This window comes from Ursus arctos, unplaced genomic scaffold (genome assembly GCF_023065955.2).
Source record: "Ursus arctos isolate Adak ecotype North America unplaced genomic scaffold, UrsArc2.0 scaffold_5, whole genome shotgun sequence".
NCBI classification, from domain to species: Eukaryota; Metazoa; Chordata; class Mammalia; order Carnivora; family Ursidae; genus Ursus; species Ursus arctos.
Window position 1 is genome coordinate 17,418,596 of NW_026623067.1, and position 22,777 is coordinate 17,441,372.

The following is a 22,777-nucleotide window of genomic DNA, read 5'->3' on the forward strand; positions in this document are numbered from 1 at the left end:
ACTAGTGGGAGGGGCAAAGGAGAGGGAGAATCTCAAGCAGACTCCACACTTGTGTGGAGCCCTTTGTGGGGCTCGATCTCTGGACCCTGAGATCATGACCTGAGCAGAAACCAAGAGTCAGATGCTTAACTGACAGCACCACCCAGGTGCCCCACATTATTTTATTTTAATACCTTAAATGCTTAACTAATGTAATGATAGCACACTTCCTTTTTTGTTGAAGTAGAGTTGACACACAGTGTTACATTAGTTTCAGGTGTACAACATAGTGATTTCACAATTCTATGTATTACGCTGTGGTCACCCCGAGTGTACCACCATCTGTCACCATACAACACTATTACAATACCATTGACTCTATTCCCTGTGCTGTACCTTGTATGCGTGTAACTTATTCCATAAGTGGAAGCCTGTACCTCCCACTCCCCTTCGCCCATTTTGCCCATCGCCCACCTTTCCATCCCTCTTGCAACCATCAGTGTATCCTCTGTATTTATGGGTCTGTTTCTGCTTTTTGTTTGTTTATTCATTCTTTTTTATTTTTAGATGCCATATTTAAGTGCAATCCTATTTGTCTTTCTGCGTCTGAGTTATTTCACTTAGTATAATACTCTCCAGGTCTCTTCATATTGTTGCAAATGGTAAGTTCTCGTTCTTTTTGATGCTGAGTAACATTACGATGTATGTGTATATACCATGTCTTCGTTGTCCATTCCTCTGTCAGTGGACACTTATGTTGCTTCCATATCTTGGCTCGTAAAGAATGCTGCAATAAACATAGGGGTGCATATATGTTTTCAAATTAATGTTTTCATTTTCTTTGGGTAAGTACCCAAAAAATTACTGAATCATATGGTATTTCTACTTTTAATTCTTTTTTTTTTAAGTAAGCTCTACACCTAATGAGGAGCTTGAACTCACGACCCTGAAATCAAGAGTCACATACTCTAGGGGCGCCTGGGGGCTCAGTCAGTTAAGTGTCTGCCTTCAGTTCAGGTCATGATCCTGGGGTCATGGGATCAAGCCCCGCATCGGACTCCCTGTTCAGTGGGGACTGTGTTTCTCCCTCTCCCTCTGTGCCTCTGCCTGCTTGTGCGCTCTTGCTCTCTCTCTCTCTCTCTCAAATAAATAAATAAATAAAATCTTAAAAAAAAGAGAGAGTTGCATACTCTACCAGCTGAGCCAGCCAGGCGCCTCTCTATTTTTAATTTGTTGAGGAACCTCCTACTATTTTCCACAGTGGCTGCACCAGTTGACATTCCCACTAGCAGTGCAGGGGGGTTCCTTATTCTCTGCATCCTTGCTTTGTTACTGTCTTTTTTTGATTCTCACCATTCTGACAGGTGTAAGGTGATATCTTACTGTGGTTTTGATTTGTATTTCTCTGATGATGAATGATAATGAGTGTCTTTTCACATAACTGTTGGCCACATGTAGGTCTTCTTTGGAAAAATCTCTGTTCAAGTCCTTTGTCCATTTTTTAATCAGATTGTGTTTTTAATGTTGAGTTTTATAAGTTATTTATATATTTTGGATATTAACCCCTTATCAGGTATATCACTTGTGAATATCTTCTCGTAGTCAATAGGTTGTCTTTTCGTGTTGTTGATGGTTTCTTTTGCTGTGCAAAAGCTTTTTAATTTGATGCAGTCCCAGTAGTTTATTTTTGCTCTTGTTTTCCTTGCCCGAAGAGACATACCTAAAAAAAATGTTGCTGTGGCTGATGTCAAAATTTACTGCCTATGTTTTCTTCTAGAAATTTTATGGTTTCATGTCTCACATTTAAGTGTTTCATGCATTTTGAGTTTATTTTTGTGTGTGGTCTAAGAACGTGGTCCAGTTTCATTCTTTTGCATGTTGCTGTCCAGCTTGCTCAGCACCATTTATTGAAGACATTGTCTAGTCCCCATTGTCTATTCTTGCCTCCTTTGTTATAGGTTAATTGACTGTATAAGCATGGGTTTCTCTCTGGGCTCTCTGTTCTGTTGATCTCTCTGTCTGTTTTTGTGCTGGTACCATACTGTTTTGGTTACCACAGCTTTGTAGTATATCTTGAAATCTGGAATTGTGATACCGCCAGCTTTGTTCTTCTTTTTAAGATCATAGCAAACATTTCTTGTGTTTATTGTGGGCCAAATACTCTACTAAGCATTTTGTATCTTGTAAACCCTTTTAATAGTTATAGTTTATGTTGAAAATAAAATTGAGGCTTAGAGGGATTAAATAACTGGTTCAGGATCATGCATCTGAGCAGGTGGCAGAGCTGAGAGTTGACACAGTTGTCACACTCCTACGCCATCATACGATATTTCCATCTAGATGTTAGCTCCATGGTTTTCCTGTATCTGGCACAATTTTTCTGTGCAGGGTGGTTTACATAGTTTTGTGTGTATGTACGATATCTTTGAAAAGGAAGAAAATAAAACCTTATAAAGTGTAACTTAACCACCTCACCCCACTTGGTCTGTGGTGAAGCTGACATGAGAATCGGATCTGTTTCTGAAGCCTTTTAAATCATGCTGCTTTGAGCAGCTCGAATGCTCTCTTTCTTTTTGGCTCTGATAGCTATTTAGGCTATGTGTGAAAATAGAGCCTGTCATTTAAATTGCAACAAAAATCTATGGCAGAGACTTCTTATGTAATGAACGAAAGGTGTATTTACAATGACTGAAGTCTTGGGTAATTTAGGGGGCTCACTCGCCTGAATTCTCAGTGCAGTGCTTGCAGTGGAACATCTGTGGGTAATAATTCTAGATTCAAAGAGTCAGATTCAATTAAGTAGTAAGTTAAAAATCATAGGCGCTCATTTTTAATTCCAATTTTAAAAACATTCCTTTTCGTCTTTTATTATTTAGATCCAGTAAGTGAGAGGCAGACTAAAAACTAATCTTAATGGTAGCTTTTTGCCAGATGTGATTGAAGGGATTTTTAAATTTTATCCCATCTCACTTTCTTTTTTAAATATACTTTATCTTAATCTCTTTGGAGACTTGAGACTGAAATGTCACCACCACTTATTCGCATTTTGTTTTCTTCCCTCTTATCAGCGTTGCCTGTGTCAGCAGTGTCCTCATAAACAGGGCTCTCTGTTCATTTTTGTTATAATGCCTGTGTTTCAACATTTATTAACTTGTGAATTTCCCTTCGGACAGAACTTGAATCCTGTATTCACTTTTACTCGTAACATTCTGTTTAGGGTCCTCTTACATATATCCCTACTCTACTAAATGTAAAAACCTACCTTTCAGATATTATTGACGTATTTGTCTATTTTCTGAGGCCTTGAAGTGGCAGAGCTGGGATTTGACACAAGTAATCACACTGCTAAGCCACTTAGCTGTAACATGTAACACCTAGGTGTTAGCTGCGTGATTTTTCTGTGTCCTATGATGTTATAGAATATTTTTATATTCATGATATGATTTCCCCCTCCCCAGTAATTTTACATTACAGGTTAACTCTGCTCCTCAGTAACAGATGTGATGATGAGAAATAGATGTGAGGCATATTTTAAGTGCTCTGAGTAACCTGCTCCTTTTCTTAAAATGCGCTTATATGTTTGTTTGGGAGTTTTTAAATATATATTTGACACTTAAATTTGTTCAAAGTAGGTTTAATGTGAATTTCTCCTATTAAGAGTGTTCTTAACTTTACCAGTTACATGGCGAATTGATTCATCATATTTACTCATTTCATTGTACACTCTAGTGAAATTTCTTCATATCTTCTTGCAGGTTCTTGAGAAATCTCCATTTAAAAATGGATAACTAAGATTTCTAAGATCATAATGTTCCTATAACATTCTTAAAAATATATCCCCTTTAGGCCATTAGGGTCCAGTTTACTTTATTGTTAAGTGTAACCGCTAATTATTTGCTTTAATTATTGTTAAATACCTGTTTTTTATATGGGGTATAAGAAATTAGACACTTGGATTTGATATTTGTAAAATTTACTGTATTATTTTGCTTTAGCATTTTCTTTAATATCCATATTTTTCATTTCTTTTGGAATTCTAAGGATGGATGAATAACTTTATATGAATAGGGCAGCAAAAGCATACTTTGTGCAGCTGAATCTTGAAACAGAGTATATAGCTGTGAATATGTATTTGAACACTTCCTCAAGATTTAAATACGATTTAACATTATCATCTGCATTTATAGGAAAGGTATTTTGTTGTAATTATATCCCTTATATAAGTCGAATTTCTGCCTCTGTTGTTACTTTAGTCGTTGGCATGTTATAAATCAAGTGAAAGGCGTATTTTTTTCCATGTGCTGGAACTGACTGAGTATAAATGTTGATGAGGTTTAAATGCTGCTAGATTTATTTATTGTCTTTTATTGAAATATAATTTACCTGTAGTAAAATGCACAGATTTTAAGAGTTCGGTTTATGAGTTCAGAAATTATATACACCCATTTCATCACCATCCATAACAAAATAAAGAAAATTTTCATCACCAGGAAGATGCCTGGTGTTGATTCCTCCACTCTTGCCCTTGCTTTTTATCACTGTAGATTCGTTTTGTCTGTTCTTGGATTCAATGTAAATGGACTCAGATAAATGTGTCTGACTCATATCTTTTAACATGATATTTTTTTGGATTCATTCATGTTGTTATTTGTATCTGTCACTTTTTTGGTTGCTGAGTATTTCATTCTATAAAAATATCACAGTTTGTTTATCCGTACTCCCGTTGATGGGCCTTTGGGTTGTTTCCAGTTTCTGGCTCTCGTGAATAAGGCTGTTGTGAACATTTGTGTACAAGTCTTTTTGTGGACATATATTTTAATTTTTCTTGGGTCAGTACCTTAGAATGAGTTTGCTGACCCATCGAGCCAAATCTGAGGCTTTCTCTTTGTTGGTGCAACTCGGGCTGCGTGGATTGGCAAAACTCCTGTAAATGTGAATCTCTCGCCTTGTGTGAATTCCCTTAACTTCTGTCTGCTTTTAGTTGTTCTCCAATGCTTTCAAATCATTGTTGTTAAAATATTTTGTCTGAGGGTGTCTGGGCGGCTCAGTCAGTTAAGTGTCTGGCTCTTGATTTCGGCTCAGGTCGTGATCTCAGGGTCGTGAAATCAAGCCCCATGTCAGGCTCTGCGTTGAGCAGCAAGTCTATTTTAGGATTCTCTCTCTCCCTTGCCCTCTGCCCCTCCCCAACTCTCTAAAAAATAATAAATAAAATATTTTGTCTAGTGGTTATAATTTTCATTTGTAAAGAGGGCAATGTGATATAAACTGTTTCCTACCATTACCAGATTAAGAACTCTAAAAGTGATTTTTAAAAATTCTCAATCTGGGGCACCTGGGTGGCACAGCGGTTAGGCGTCTGCCTTCGGCTCAGGGCGTGATCCCGGCGTTGTGGGATCGAGCCCCACATCAGGCTCCTCCACTATGAGCCTGCTTCTTCCTCTCCCACTCCCCCTGCTTGTGTTCCCTCTCTCGCTGGCTGTCTCTATCTCTGTCGAATAAATAAAATCTTAAAAAAAAAAAAAAACTTTTATAAAAAAATAAATAAATAAAAATTCTAAATCTTTTCCTATCCCTCTTTTGCTCTAAATCCAGTCCAATCCAATAGAATACAATAGAAGGCACATTTCTTATGATGGCTTTTCAGGTTCCTCATGGTCTGTAACACCCTTCAGTCCACTACCTTATTTTGTTGACCTTCACCTCTTAATGTCCTTCACCTGCCTGACTTTGATCATGTCCAGTCTCTTTACTTCAGAAGCTCTTCTCGTGGGCGTTTATATGGCCGGCTCCCTGTCTCAGCTGTTTGTTCTAAGGTCGTGTTTGTCATTGAGTCTTGCCTTGATCATCATAGTGAAAGGGCCCACATGTCTATAGTACTTTCTTACTTCATTTTTTTTTTTTTTAAGATTTTATTTATTTATTTGACAGAGATAGAGACAGCCAGCGAGAGAGGGAACACAAGCAGGGGGAGTGGGAGAGGAAGAAGCAGGCTCCCAGCGGAGGAGCCTGATGTGGGGCTCGATCCCAGAATGCCGGGATCACGCCCTGAGCCGAAGGCAGATGCTTAACTGCTGTGCCACCCAGGCGCCCCTGCTTCATTTTTTTTTAAAACATAACATTTATGCCCATCTGGCGTGTTACATATTTTATTTGTTAAATTTTTAAATTGTCTGTCTCTATTACTAAACTGTAAGCTCCACAAGAGCAGTTGTTCGCTATTGTATTTCTATTACTTTAAATAGCCCTTGGAGGACAGTGGGTTCTTAATAAATAGTTGTTGACTGAGTACATGCACAATATGTCTGCTTTACAAATTGTGCTGTTTTTAAGTGCAGTTTATTAGGTTTTCTTTTAAAGAAGGATATTTGTATTGGTGGAGAAAGAACAAATAAGGGGGTGTGGATTATATTTTTTTATTTCCTAGTATTCTTTTTTTTTTTTAAGAATTTATTTATTTAGAGAGAGGGAGAGCACAAATGGGGAAGGGACAGAGGGAGCGGAAGAGAGAATCTAAGGCAGACTCCATGCTGAGCGTGGAGCCTGTCCTGGGGCTCAATATCATGACCCTGAGATCATGACCTGAGCCGAAACTAAGAGTAGGACACTCAACCGACTGAGCCACCCAGGAGCCCTATTTCCTAGTATTCTTTTTTTCTTTTTCTTAAGTTCATTTATATATTTTAAGTAATCTGTACCCCCAGCGTGGGGCTCGAACTCATGATCCCGAGATCAAGAGTTGCATGCTCTTCTGACTGAGCCAGCTGGGCGTCCCTCCCAGTATTCTTTTGTGTTTTCACTTTAGTTGCACTTCAAACCTTTTGTGGTTCATTTATTTCATGACTCCTGAAATTTTGCTGGAATACTTAACTCAACCATGTACATTTTTTCCATTTTAAAAGTAGAAATACAGAAAGAATGTCTTTAGCTTGAAACGGAGATTCTCCAGGAAAACAAGGTGATGTCATTAGCAGTATTGCAGCAATCAATTTAAAAAGCTTTAGATCTAAGAGATCCTTAATCAGGCTTATTTGAGACAGAAATGTGTTCTCTGCTTTATAAATAATTGCCTAAAACCAAAACCATTAACAAATTAAATAAAGATTTTACTAATGCCAAAAATTGTGCTGTTAGCAAAATTACTCTTATTATGTGCATAGTATTCGAAGATTGCTAAATGGAGTTGATGTACTTTTTCAGAGTGTTGCCAATTGTGAGAGCATTAGTTGAATGATATTTCAGTATCCTCAAACTTGTGCCATCATTTTCATATGTTCTTGGTATGCAGCGGTGGCCAACAGTTTGAAGGATGGTTCATTGATGTTTTCCCTCATCACTTTACAGCTTGGATGTGAAGACCATCATTAGGTATTTTGGCCATGTCCGTGAGTCAAGGAGTATAGTGAAGCTCCATGCCACCCTAGCGGTGGCCTCTGAACTTAAGGATATAGGTTAGGGAGTATCCCTAAGTTGTGAGATTTGTAATAAAGCATTTGTACCTCTTATTACCTCTTGTTTGTACCTCTTATGATTTGGTGTAGCCGCAGAAGGGCCTTGGTTTAGTCATTTTTGCTTTTTGATGTCTTTTGGAGATTGCCTAATGAGTAGCCTTTTGCAGTATGCTTTATGCAGTATGTTTTGTCGAGGTGGACCGTCACCTGGGTGCAAGATAACTCCAATATTAATTCAAGACATTTGTCTGCATCTTTGTGATACATGGTCGTATACTCACATCTGTGTAATTTGGGTGCCATATTGCGTAATAGTTATCTCTGAGTTCCTGGCATTGTCTTCGTGTACTTAGAGATGTCACAACTGAGGATTCTTTCTGAAGGGTGCGAGCAGTTGTGTGGCTTGGTTCCTGGAGGCTTATTGCCCCCTGTTCTTGCCAGTGACTGGAGGATGATAAAAAGGGTGGTGGGAGTGGGCAGAGGGACATGTGCTCCCGTTGCATCTGTACATTCTTCTGTTACAACCTTTAGTACACTGTATCTTTTAAACATAAAGTTATTACATTATAATTTACATAGTGTAAACTGCTTCCTTTTACATTGTACAGTTTGATGAATTTTGATACATGTGCACTCAGGAGATCACTCCCATCATCAAAACAGAGCATTTTCCTCACCTTCAAAAGTTCCCTCATGCCCCTTGAAAGTCCCTTTCTCCCCCAACCCTGGCCTGAGGAAACCACTGACCCGCTTTCTCTCACTATAAACTGCATTTTCTAAGATTTTGTATGAATAGAATCAGACGCTGTACTTTTCTATCTGGCGTCTTCCACTGAGTCAGATTTTGAGGTTTGTCCATATTACTATATGTGTTAGTATACTGTTTGTGCTTTTTTAATGCGGACTAGTATTCTAGCATGTGGATATATCACAATTTGTCCTCTCACCTGCTGATGGATGTTTGGGTTATTTCCGATTTTTGGCTGTTTTGAATAAATCTGTTAATGTTCATGTTTACATCTTTGTATGGACATATCTTTTCTTTTTAAAAAAATATTTATTTATTCGAGAGAGGGAAAATGCACATGTCGGGGGGAGGAGCAGAGGCAGAGGCTGAGGGAGAAGCAGACTCCCCACCAAGCAGGGAGCCCCATGTGGGGCTCAGTCCCAGGACCCTGAGATTATGATGTGAGCCGAAGGCAGACGCTTAACTGACTGAGCCACCCAGGTGCCCTGGACATATCTTTTCATTTCTCTTGGAAGAATACTTACTGGTGGATTGATTGGGTAGCTGTAACTACCAGTTTTCCAAAGTGGTTATACTAATTGACATTCCAGCTAGTTACTTTTTTCACATACTGGTCAACACTTGGTATTGCCAATCTTTTAAATTTTAGTTCTTCTAATAGGTGTAAGATAGTGAACATAAAGATGTCGAACATCTTTTTATGTGTTTATTGCCCATTTGCGTATCTTCTTTTCTGAGTGACCTGTTCAAATCTTTGCCCATTTCTGTACAGATTTGTCTTATTATTATTGAGTGATAAGAATCCTTGATATAGTTTGGATACAAGTCCTTTGTCATTGTATGTATTGTGATTATTTTATCAATCTGCAGCTTGCCTTTCCTTTTTCTTAATGGTGACATTTGAAGAACAGAATTTTTAATTTTGGCAAAGTCCAGTTTATAATTTTTTTCTTTTGGGGTTAATGCTTTTATTGTTCTATCTAATATCTTTGCCTGTCCCAGGATTGCAAAGATTTTCTTTTGTGTTTTCTTCTAGAAGTTTGATGGGTTCAGCACTTACATTTAGGTCTGTGATGCATTTTGTTCATTTCTTTGTTGGGTGTTAGGAAGGGGTTGTTGTTCATTTTCTTTCTGTTTGGATAGCTCGTTGTTCCAGCATCATTTACTTTGGCATCTTTGTCAGAAGTCAGTTGATGGGTCTGTATTTCTGTGCTTTTGCCAATGGCACATTATCTTTATTGCTGTGGCTTTATAATAAATCTTGAAGTTAGGTAGTGTAGCTTTTCCAAAAAAAAAAAAAAATGCTTTGGCTCTTTTAGGTCATTTCCATTCCATTTAAATTTTAGAATCAGCTTGTCAATTTCTATAGAAAGTGCCTGCTGGGAATTTCACTGGATTGCCTAATTCAATAGGTAACTTTTGGGTAGAACTGACATTTTAACAATATTAAGCCTTTCAATTCATGAACATGGTATATCTTCATATACTGGCATCTTCTTTAATTTATTCCAGTAACTTTGTAGTTTTTCAATGACCAGGATTTGCAAAGATTTTGTTAAAGTGTATCCCTGCTCTATAGACTGAATGTTTGTGTCTTCTGAAAATTTATATGTTGAAACTTAACCTTCAAGGTGATGATATTAGGAGGTGGGGCCTGTGGGAGGTGATTAGTTCATTAGTTCCTACTGAGTGGGATTAATGCCCTCATAAAAGAAACCAGAGAGAGCTGCTTTACCCCCTTCTGCTATGTGAGAACACAAAGAGAAGTCAGCAGCCCTCACCCCACCACAGTGGCACACTGATCTTGGACTTCCAGCCTCCAGAACTGTGAGAAATATTATTAAGCCATGTAGTCTATTGTATTTTGTCATAGCAGCTGGAACAGACCAAGACACTGTGGATTGGCATGATTTTGGTTGTTACTACAAATGGGATTGAGTTTTTGACATTTTCTAGTTGTTTCTAATATCTTGAAATACTGTTGATTTTTCATAATAATCTTGTGTGCCGTAACTTTCCTAAGATCACACCCTGGTTTCTGAGCTTTATAGTAGATTACTTGGGGTTTTCTACATACATGATGACATGTTACATCAAAATTGTTTTTGTACGTGTTTGTCTTCATCACTAGACTTGGAACTTTGAGGGCAGAGATTGTTCATTTTTTATGTCACCAGAACCTAAGATGGTATAAAAGACAGATCCATACTCCTTGGTTTTTCTTCTTTCTGGCTGCTTTTTGTAGTCATATTTGCTACTTTCTCCTCATTTCCACAATTTATCAGTGCCAGGACTCAGTCCCTGGGTCTCTTCTATTTCCTTCCTTCCCTGGCAGTTTCATCTAGGCGTCAGGGTTTAAATGCTAGTTTATCAAATTTTTTTTTCTCTAGCCTGGGCCTGCCTACTTGATAATTTTATTGGATGTCTCATAGGCATCTTAGACTTAACATTAAAAAATAAATAAACTAATCCTTGGATCATTCCATCAGTTAATGGTAACTTTGTTTTTTTTTTCTTCATTTGCACAAGCCAGTCTTTATGTCATTTTGCCATTGTTATTGAAAAATGAATAGAAAACTAGGATGAAAGTCCAACTCTCTTGATCAGAAGTGGAGGTTTCTTAAACTTAATGGAATTTATGTAAGGGTAGGAATCACTAGTATCCTGAAAGCACCAGTTTTTTTCTCAAATTGGATACTTGTTGTGTTTAGGCTGATATCTATGTATATAATACATAAGAGAACCACATAGATAAAATGCTGGAAATTGAAGATTTGACTTAGTCCTAAGATATCACTTGTTTTTAGTCAAGTTGGGTGAGGGGACTTAACTTTGTTATGTTTTGGGTTTTAGGTACTCCTCAGGTTAGGACGAAAGTAGGGAACTACTTGCATTTCTTCTATTAAATTACTTGGTAATTTAATCACCATTATTAATGTTTTTCTATTTGCAAATTCATTCTCAGTTCCACATGAGACGTTTTAGAATGCATCTTTGTGAGTTGGGCACAACGCTTAAAAATGGGGAATAAAATTTGGGATCTCCTGGAGGGCCTCCAAATGATAAACTGTGTAACATTTTGCTAATTTGATTAATGAATCTTTTTGAGCAGATTATAAGTACCTTCTTCATAGTTGATAGCATTTTCTTTCCAAAGAAAAGAAGGTAAAAAATTGAGGAATAATCATCTGTATACTCTTATTGGTATGTAGATGGTTTCCAGTGAAATGCTCTCCTAGATTGGTGATGTCCTCTTGCGTCCTTTGGCCTCTATTGCCTGAGGAAATAGATCTCCATACATTATAATGGAAATAGTGGGAACTTTTCAGTTTTAGACAAATGTAAAAATTACTCTGACTCTATCATTTTAAAGTAAGATTAATTGCATATATATATACATATGCCCGTGCTATTATTGAGGGGTCATGAATATGACCTTTTATATATTCAGAAATTGATTTTCCCAGCAGGTATTGCTTTCTTGGTGATACATATTTATAATGAGAAATCCTTCAAAGAAGCTAACCTTATTAAACTTATTACATTGAATTGAAAAATTCCCTTTTCCCATGTGTGAAAGATGTGGAAGAAATTCTTACCTCATGCTTCATTTTTATACATGTAATTTTTGGAAACAAAGAATATGGAAAAGCCACTTAGAATTATAGGGACCTGTAGAGCAGTAGGTTTTCTTTAAATGCTGTAATCTTGTACCTAGAATGAGGTGTAAGTACGAATTTAGCAGAATTTCCGTAATTATTTACATTTATTAATCATCTTTCTCCTCTCTTTCATGCTGTTCCTCGTTTAAGTGAATTAGCCTTTTGATAATGATAGGAACGCAGGAGGAAGAAGTAATGCAGAGAGATCCCATGTACCCTTCACCCAGTTGCCCTTTCCCATCTTGCATAACTATAGTACAACATCACAAGCAGGACAGTAACATTCGTACAAGCAAGACACAGAACATTTTCATTACCACAATGTTCTTTTTTTTTGGGGGGGGGGGTCTCATGTTACCTTTTATGGCCATATCCACTTCCCTTGCATGCCCACACCACACCCTCAGGCAACCCTTAATTTCTTCTGTATTTCTGTAGTTCCTGTGATTTCAAGAAGTGTACTATAAATGGAATCGTACAGTATGCAATGTTCTGGGGTTGACTTGTTTTCCACTTACCATAATTCTCTGGGTATTCATTCTGATTGTTAGAGGATTTTTTGTTTGTTTGTTTTTGTTGTGTTTTTGTTTTTGCTTTGAGAGAGAGAAGTGGGGGGAGGGGCCGAGAGAGAGGGAGAGAGAGAATCACAAGCAGACTCCTACCTGAGTGCAGAGCCCAACACAGACCTCCATCTCACGACTCTGACATCATGACCTGAGTGAAATCAAGAGTCAGATGCTTAACCAGCTGAGCCACCCAGGTGCCCCTCCCGTTGTTAGAGGTCTTAAATGTTCATTCCTTTTTATCGCTATGTAGTATTCCCTGGTATATATATAAAACAGATTACTTAAGCTGTTAGCTTTTGAAAGATATCTGAGTTGTTTTCAGTTTTTGTTGGTTACAAATGAAGTTGCCACAGACATTTGTGTTTAGGTTTTTGCATGAGCGTAAGTATTTATTTCTCTAGAATAAATACTCATGAGTGCAATTGCTAGGTGATATGGTAGTTATATGTTTAGTTTCATAAGAAACTCTCAAACCCTTTTCCAGAGTGGCTGTATCATTTGGCATTCTCATCAGCAGTGTATGAGGGGTCCACTTCCTCTGCATTCTTTCTAGCATTTGCACTTGTCACTGTTTTTTATTGTAATTGTTCTGATAGATGTGCAGTGATATCTCCTTGTGGCTTTAATTTGCATTTCTTGGATAACTAATGATGTTGAACATTTTTTCTTGTATTTATTTTGCCATCTGTATATCCTCTTCAGGGAGATGCCTCTTTGCCTTTTGCAAATTTTCTAATTGGATTACTTCTTTTTTAAAAAAAAAAAACTGTTAAGTTTTGAAAGTCGTTTCTATATTTTAGAGACTAATCCTTTCAGATGTGTGGTTTGCAAGTGTTTTCTTCCAGTCTGTAGTTTGACTTCTCATCCTCTTAATTAGGGTTGTTTGCAGAGCAAAAATTTTTCATTTTGTTGAAGACCAATTTATCAGTTTTTCTTGGAATGGATTTTGCTTTTGATGTTGTCTCAGAACTTTTTCCCTTGTCCTAGACCATTTAAGCAATCTTGGCTTAGTTGGTTTTTTCCCCTCCTAAAAAATTTGTAGTTTTATTTATTTATTTATGTCCGTGATCCATTTTGAATTAATTTTTACATAAGGTGTGTGAGTTGGTCGAGGTTAATTATTCTGCCTGTGGTTCCTGAGGTTCTAGATCATCGATTTGAGATTTTTCCTCTTTTTAAATTTAAGTATTTGGTACTTTAGATTTTCTTCTCAGTGTTGCTTTAGCTTTAGTATCCCACAAATTTTGATGCGTTGTGTTTTTTATTTTCAAGTAGTTCCATGTATATTTGGGTTTTCCTTGAGACTCAGCAATTATTTAAAAGTGTGTTGGGTAGTTTCCTAGTGTTTGGAGGTTTTCCTCTTTCTGTTACTGATTTCTAGTTTAGTACCATTGTGGTCAGAAAACACATCCTGTATGATTTCAATTACTTTTATTAAGGCATATGTTTTGTCGCCCAGAATATGGTCTACCTTGGTATACGTTTCATGGGTGTTTGAAAAGAATATGTATTCTTGTATTGTTGAGTGAAGTGTTCTATAAATATCAGTTAGATTCTTTTGGTTGATGACGTTGAATTCTTTATAGCCTTGCTGGTTTTCTGTCTAGTTATTCTATCGGTTGTTGAGAAACAAATTTTGAAGTCTCTAACTACAGTTGTGGATTTGTCTAGTTCTTTTAGTTCTATCAATTTTTCTTGACATATATTGCAGCTCTAAGACCTTTAGCGTTGTTATGTCTTGGTGTATTGATCCTTTTATTGTTATTTAATATCCTTCTCTGTCTTGGATAATTTAATAGCCCTCCCTGCTTTGTTTTGATTAATGTTTGCGTGATATATCTTTTTCCAACATTTAACTTTCAAACTGCCCATGTCATTATCTTCAAAGTATTTTTCCCTAGACGGCATGTAGTTGTGTCGTTTTTAAAAATTGAGATCAAATTGGCCTATAACATTATATCCGTTTCAGGTGTGTAATGATTCAGTACTTGTATATCTTGTGAAGTAATCACTACAGTAAGTCTAGTTAACGTCCATCACCACACATAATTAGCGATTGTTTTTCTTGTGAAGAGAGCTTTTAAGATATACTGTCTTAGCAACTTTCAAACATGTTATGGTAGTATTAACCGTAGTCATCATGCTGTACAATATATTTCTAAGACCTACTTATTTGGTAACCACAAGTTTGTACTTTTGATCACCTTCATTCATTTTAGCCAGCTCCCTCCCCCCACAACCCTCCACCCCTGGCAACCACCAGGCTTTTCTTTGTAGCAATGGGTTTGGTGGTTATTGTTGTTTTCAGATTCCACATGTAAGTGAGGTCATATGGTGTGTCTTTCTGAGTCTGATTATTTCACTTCATATAATGCCTTCACAATTCACCCATGTTGTTGCAAATGGCAGGGTTTCCTTCTTTTTTTGTGGTAGAATAATGTTCCTCTGTGTGTGTGTGTGTGTGTGTGTGTGTGTGTGTCATTTTCGTTAGCCATTCATTGGTCTGTGGACACCTAGGTTGTTTCCGCATCTTGGCTATTGTAAATAATGCTGCAGTGAACATGGGGTTGTGGATATCTTCTTGAATCAGTTTTTTTAGATAAATATCCAGAGGTGGGATTGCTGTATCACATGGTAGTTCTATTCTTAAATTTTTGAGGAACCTCCATGTTGTTTTCCATAGCAGCTATACCAGTGTACATTCTCATCAACAGTACGCAAATCCTAACACTTTTTTCCACATCCTCTCTAACACTTGTCATTTCTTGTGTTTTTTGATAGTCATTCCAACAGGTGTGAGGTAATATCTCATTGTGGTTTCGACTTGTATTTCCCTGATGATTACTGATGTTGAGTACCTTTACATGTACCTGTTGGCCATATGTATGTCTTCTTTGGAAAAATGTCTATTCATAGCTCTGCTCATTTTTAAAACAGATTGTTTATTTTTTTGCAGTTGAGGTTTTGTTTTGTTTTTTAAAATTTTTTATTCTGTTATGTTAGTCACCATACAGTACATCCTTTGTTCTTGATGTACTGCTGCGTGATTCATTGTTTGCGTATAGCACCCAGTGCTCCATGCAATACGTGCCCTCCTTACTACCCATCACCGGCCTATCCCAATCCCTCACCCCCTCCTCTCTGAAGCCCTCAGTTTGTTTCCCAGAGTCCATAGTCTCTCGTGGTTCATGTCCCTTCTGTTTACCCCCCCTTCATTCTTCCCTTTCTTCTCCTACTGATCTCCCTGCTATTTCTTATGTTCCATAAATGAGTGAAACCATATGGTAATTGTCTTTCTCTGCTTGGCTTACTTCACTTAGCGTAATCTCCTCCGGTCCCGTCCATGTTGCTGCAGATGTTGAGAAATCGTTCTTTTTGATAGCTGAGTAATATTCCATTGTATATATGGACCACATCTTCTTAATCCAGTCATCTGTTGAAGGGCATCTCGGCTCCTTCCACAATTTAGCTATTGTGAACAATGCTGCTATGAACATTGAGGTGCATATGGCCCTTCTCTTCACTACGTCTGTATCTTTGGGGTAAATACCCAGTAGTGCAATTGCTGGATCATAGGGTAGCTCTATTTTTAACTTTTTGATGGTCTTCCATACTGTTTTCCAAAGTGGCTGTACCAACTTGCATTCCCACCAACAGTGTAAGAGGGATCCCCTTTCTCCACATCCTCTCCAACATTTGAGTTTTATGAGTTCTTTATTTTTGGATATTAACCCCTTATCAGATACATGATTTGCACATATTTTCTCCCATTTGGTGGGTTGTGTTTTCATTTTGTTGATGGTTTCTTTTGCTGTGCATAAGATTTTTTATTTTAGTCGCACTAGTATATTTTTGCTTGTGCTACATTTGCTTTTGGTGTCAAATCCAAAATTCCTCACCAAGAGTGATGTCAGGGAGCTTACCACTGTGTTTTCTTCTAGGAGTTTTAGGTTTCAGGTCTTATGTTCAAATCTTTATTTTGAGTTAGTTTTTATGTGTGGTGTAATGTAAGATAGCACTCCAGTTTCATTCTTTTGAATGTGTTTGTTCAGTTTTCCCAACAGTTTATTGGAGAGATTGGCCTTTCTCCAATGTATATTTTTGGCTTCTTTGTTGTAAATTAATTGGCCGTATATGTGTGGACTTGTTTCTGGGCTTTCTTTTGTGTTCCATTGATCTATGTGTTTGTTTCTATGCCAATACCATGTTTCGATTACTATAACTTGGTAATATGATTTGAAATCAATCAGGAAGCATGTTGCCTCCAGCTTTGTTCTTTCTCAAGATTGCTTTGGCTATTTGGAGTCTTCTCTGGTTCCATACAAATTTTAGATTTGTTTGTTCTATAGAATAAAATACCACTGGTAAAAAGTACCATTGGAATTTTGATAGGGAATGAAGTGAATTTATACATTGTTTGGGTAGTATGGACATTTTAACAGTATCAATTCTTCCAATCCACAAGCATGGAATATTTTTCCATATATGTGTATCTTCATTTCCTTTTTCAGCGTCTTGTGATTTTCAGCCGACAGGTCTTTCACCTCCTTGGCTAAATTTATTACCAGGTATTTTATTCTTTTGTTGCAATTGTAAATGGGATTGTCTTCTTAATGTCTTTCTGATAGTTCATTATTAGTGTATAGAATTGCAATAAATTTTTATATGTTGATTTTGTATCACACAGCTTTATTGAATTCATTTATTAATTCCAAGAATTATTTTGGTGGAATTGTTAGGATTTTCTATATATAAAATCTTGTCATTTGCACTGGCAGTTTTACATGTTCCTTTCTGATTTGGATGGTAATGATTTATTTTTTCTTGCCTAATTGCTCCGGCTAGGACTTCCAATATTTTGTTGAGTAAAAGTGGCAAGAGTGGCCATCCTTTTCATATGCCTGATCTTAGAGGACAAGCATTCAACTTTTCACCATTGAGTATGACGTTAGCTGTGGGCTTGACATACCTGGCCTTTATTATGTTGAGGTATGTTCCCCCTATCCCCTATGTTTTGATTCTCCAAAATCTATATGCTTTTTTTTTTACCCCTTACAGAGCCCTCAGATAGTTGTTATTTGTATTTTGCTGAGAGTTTGTAGATGTTGTTTGTGGAAAGATTTTTTTTTTTTTTTTTTTTAGGTGCATAGTTGATACCAGAAGTCACTGTTTCTTAAATTGGGAACTTCATAGAATCAAGCAGATTTAGAGGAAAAAAACCATCGAAGTCAGAAGTGGTGAAGAAAAAATTTGTGGAGCAAGTATTTAGCTAAGCTTTACAAATAGGTTTGTGTTCTTACATGAACCATTTAGTCAACTGCTTAATTTTTGTATTTCATTAGAGTAAATAGAGGTGTATAGTTTCTGTAATGAGCTATACAGAAATGAAATTTCTGCTTATGGTCTTTTCTAGTTATAAAGTAAATGGTGGCTTATAGCAATAGAATATAGATAGTGTTTTCTATTTTAGAAGTTACAGCTCTAATTTTTATGTGTTTTCATGATTTATTATGATAAATAATAAAATGTTTCATGAATACTTACACACATAGTTCCTAAAACTCATTCAGTATTTCTGAGAAGTATTTTTCTAACTATAGATAGCCTGAAATACTAGTGGTTTAGTGGGTAATGAAATCAGTTTAGAGAGTTTTCAAATAGCATTTTCAAAGTAAAACATAATAAAGCTTGTTTAAGAACATGGCTCCAGGTAAAAAAATTTTCTGTGGAACTTTGGGATATGGATATCCGTTTGCAACATACAAAGTATTTCGTACTGTGTTGTATGGTCCAAACAGTGGCTATGGTTTTAGAACACCCCACTAGTTAAAATCTGGTGTAAAGCTTTACATTTTCTTTTTCCATTTAAAAGGGTTAATATAATCATAATTTTGGCTGATTTTGTGTGAGCTTGGAGTTGTGGTTTACAAAGCACTTATGAGAATTTAAGCTTATGTTGAGGTCATTACATGGAAATATGAGATAGAATGAAGTCATAGATATTAATTTTTTTAAGTCATTATATTTTGAACTGCCATCTTAGTAACATCAGGTAAGAAGTAATGTTAGTGAGAGCTGTAAGAACTATCATTTAAACAGTTTGGCTGGGGTTGAAAAAGATTAAAAATATCAGTGTCTTATTTTTCTTGTGTTTTATGTTATTTTGGCAACATTTAAATCTAGGATGTTGATTAAGGTATAAGGACTCTCAGATTTAAATCTGAGTGTGAAATAAGAAAACAGATATTAAAGTGGTTCCTGGTGTTTTCATACAAAAGTGTCTGCTGTCCACAAGGCAGAATTTTATTTTATTTTATTTTTTTTAAAGATTTTATTTATTTATTTGACAGAGTGAGAGACAGCCAGCGAGAGAGGGAACACAAGCAGGGGGAGTGGGAGAGGAAGAAGCAGGCTCATAGCGGAGGAGCCTGATGTGGGGCTCGATCCCAGAACGCTGGGATCACGCCCTGAGCCGAAGGCAGACGCTTAACCGCTGTGCCACCCAGGTGCCCCAGAATTTTATTTTAAATAGAAGCAAATATAGTTGAGCTAATGTAAGTCAAAATTCTACACTAGATTTTCTTGTTTTATATGTAATTAAAATATCGACGACTGTTGTGTTTGTTTCTTAGTTATGAGTTGCGAAGGAATAATAATTCAATGGTATACTATACAGTTTTCACCTATGCAGTTGGATCGTGCTTATTTGTATTTCTAATACTGGTGCTTATTAGAGACACAGCCAGTAATATAGTGACATGTCATAAACAATGTAAGGATTTCTTTCTCAGCTTTTGTTTTTTTTAGGACATTTCTGTTTTTGACGTGTATGTGTCACTTACTTTTCATGATGTTCCTCCGTTTTTCTTTTTTCTTTTGTTTCTTCATAATCAAATTGAGGTTATGATTCCTTTTGGCTAGAAAGGCACAGAAATGGCATTGGGGTCTTTGCAAGGAAGGCATCCCAGCTGGAGACCCAGGGTGTTTGTTTGCCACTTTTGAGCCATGTTAATTTCGATCTCTGGTTAAGATCTTTGTTTTCTTCACTGCACAATGACTTTTTTTTTATTTTAATGTTTTTTTATTATATTATGTTAGTGACCATACAGTACATCCCTGTTTCTGATGTAAAGTTCGATGATTCATTAGTTGCGTATAACACCCAGTGCACCATGCAATACGTGCCCTCCTTACTACCCATCACCAGCCTATCCCATTCCCCCACTCCTTCCCCTCTGAAGCCCTCAGTTTGGTTCTCATAGTCCATAGTCTCTCATGCTTCTTTCCGCCTTCTGATTACCCCCCTTTCTTTATCCTTTTCTTCCCCTACCGATCTTCCTAGTTCTTATGTTCCATAGATGAGAGAAATTATATGATAATTGTCTTTCTCTGCTTGACTTATTTCACTTAGCATTATCTCCTCCAGTGCCGTCCATGTTGCAGCAAATGTTGAGAACTCGTTCTTTCTGATAGCTGAGTAATATTCCATTGTATATATGGACCACAACTTCTTAATCCAGTCATCTGTTGAAGGGCATAACGACTTTTTTCTTTTGTAGCTAACAAGCCATTGTGGGTGGAAACTTTGTGACTTTGCATTCCAAACCAAACTTTCACCACCTAGATTTAGTATCCATTGATGATTCTTCATTGAATCAATTTCTTGGAATTTTTTATTTTGATTTGTATGTAATTTTAAACAGAGAAAAATTGCAATAGTAATATAAAGAACTTTTATATACTTTGTTCCCAATTCACCCATTATTTACATTTTATGTATTTAAACTATAAAATGGGTGTAATAAGAGTCCCTGTCTCAAGTAGTAGTGATTTTCTTTGTCTCCTAGTTTCTCTGAAAAGGGTTTATTTGTTTTCTTATTGTTACTGTGTGTAGTTGTAAAGTTGTTTTTTTTTTTTTGTAATTCTAGTTGTTCTTTTTATATTCCCTCTTCATTTAAGGTTTCTGAATAACTGATCATTTTCTGAGAAATTTTCGTGTGGATGTGGGTATGTGCATATACATACATATGAACTTAGCAGTTCTATTCACTTTTTTTTTTTTTAAAGATTTTATTTATTTATTTGACAGAGATAGAGACAGCCAGCGAGAGAGGGAACACAGGCAGGGGAGTGGGAGAGGAAGAAGCAGGCTCCCAGCAGAAGAGCCTGACATGGGGCTCGATCCCAGAACACTGGAATCACGCCCTGAGCCGAAGGCAGACGCTTAATGACTGAGCCACCCAGGTGCCCCTCTATTCACTTTTTAAACTACTCTTTAAAATGAGTATGGGACAAATATTTTTCAGTCACAAAGTTCCATAGAAAAGGCTCTGGAATTTAAGAAAGCCGACCCACCAACTCTTTTAGTCATGACTCTTGAAAATTACCTTTCCTTTTGAATATTCTTTCATTCATTTCAATTCAGTTCAATTCAATTCATTTCAGTTCAATTCAGTTGAACAGATATAGAAGGTCTACTGTATCTAAAAGATACTGTAGAAAAAATCAGGTAATAAAAATGCTTTTAATTTATAATGCTTTGCAGTTTCCAAAACACCTTTGAATACACATTTTCTTTCTTTTTTTCTTTTTTTTTATTATGATATGTTAGTCACCATACAGTACATCATTCTTCATCATTATTACCAGTAACTCAGGAAAGTAGATAGTTCAGATAGATTTATTCCCATTTTATATGAAGAAATTGAGGTCTTGATAGGTTGTGACTTAACCGTGGTCCCATTGCTAGTGAGTGACAGCTGAAGCATGAACCGAAGCATAAGCTCAGGGCTCTTGTAAATTCTCCTTTACTACCTTTATGCAGCGACTAAGGATACATTCATTTCTGCAAATTCCTGGGCACAACGAGGGTATGTTTTAATTCATTCACTTAATATTTATTTTAAGTGCTTTGAGGGCTGGGATAGGATCAGTAAAATAAGATCAAGACAGTATCTCATAGGTTCATGTGAATACCATCTGAGTCAGGTGCTTTTCAATTAAGACAGTGACCTGTGTCAAAATGCTTGGCTATATAAGAGTCGTTATGGCGTGCTCTTTCTTGTTTCATTGGTGGGTCTGTTGCACATGACCGTTGAAAGTAGTGGCGGGCTGGGATTAGAGATTGCGCTTACTGTGATCGGTATGTGCGGGATCCTTACTAAACATGCACTGTTAAATTGAAGTTTTCCTTACGGGATTGTGGATTATGTCCGTGCAACATCTTCCCTCTTTTTACCCGTAACCCCTCAAATGTTCAGTGCCAAAAAGAACAGGACTGTATCTTTATTTTCTCATCACATCCTCTCTCGAATAGATCATACTTTCGTTGCTCTCCTTCCAGTTTGGCTCTGAGTCACTGCTGTGATTCTAGCTGTTGAACGGTCTTTCACGTTAGCAGTTAGTATGTCTGGTTAAGTAAAAAAATTGTCATGAGCCCGCCATTCTTACCAGTGTAGCTAGGGGACTTTTACTAAGTCGGTGATTAGGGCCCTGTTGTCAGAGGCATATCCCAGTTGCATGTCACAGTCCTCCCTAAATATTGATACTTGAGATTTACTGCAAATTAAATCTAGAACTTTATTATACTTCTAGTTGTGACGTTAGAGAAACCAATTGTCTGGCAAGTTCAATAAAGCTACCTTTGTGCCGTTTAATGTTTTAAAAGAAAGCTTAAACTGTTTTAGTCTGTCTTGACTATTTTTCCCTTACCTGATTAAATTCTGCTGTTGTGTTAATTAATAAGTTCAAAGGAAATGTTCTAATTAGTTTCTGTCATAACCGGGAACCAGAATAAGTTAGAGTACTTTGGAAAGCATGATAACACCTGCTCACTAGTAAATATCAATTCTCTGTCTGGCTCTTTTCCAGTCTCACTAACTGTGTCTAAATGTGTGAACCTCTTACCATCTGGGTACTTCAATTTTCCTCTAAATTTAAACAAACAAAAAGTCTTACCTGTATTCTACCTAATACGGTTTTGAAAGATAATGGGAGGTCATTAAAGTGCTAGTTAGAATCTCTAGCTATTTAAAAATCATTGGCTTTAAATATATAGTATCTTAAAATAGTAATTTACTACTTAAAAGCCATTGACTTTTTTAGTGTACTTCATTGCTTAGTCTAAGACCTCTATTTTTAGAATACAGTGTATTCGAAGACCAGCTTTATTGTTGAATTTGACAGGCATGGCACAAGGCGAGTGTAATGAGCCCAAAGAGAGGATTTGCAGAATATACAGGTTGAAGGAGCACCAGGACTGACTTTCCACAAAGTCCAGGCCATCCGTGTTCATTCCCGTGGATGGGAGATTTGCTTCAAGTTGACTGTTGTCTTCCTTCTGGACCATCTGATTCCAGTCTGTACTTGTCTTTT

The 22,777-nt window shown here is 36.8% G+C and overlaps 1 protein-coding gene across 27 annotated transcripts in view; it reads left to right on the forward strand.

Annotated features, from left to right (window-relative positions):
* Positions 1-22,777, forward strand: part of COMMD10 (COMM domain containing 10) — a 286,085-nt gene that overhangs the window by 14,427 nt on the left and 248,881 nt on the right. The gene's annotated exons all lie outside the window — the stretch shown is intronic.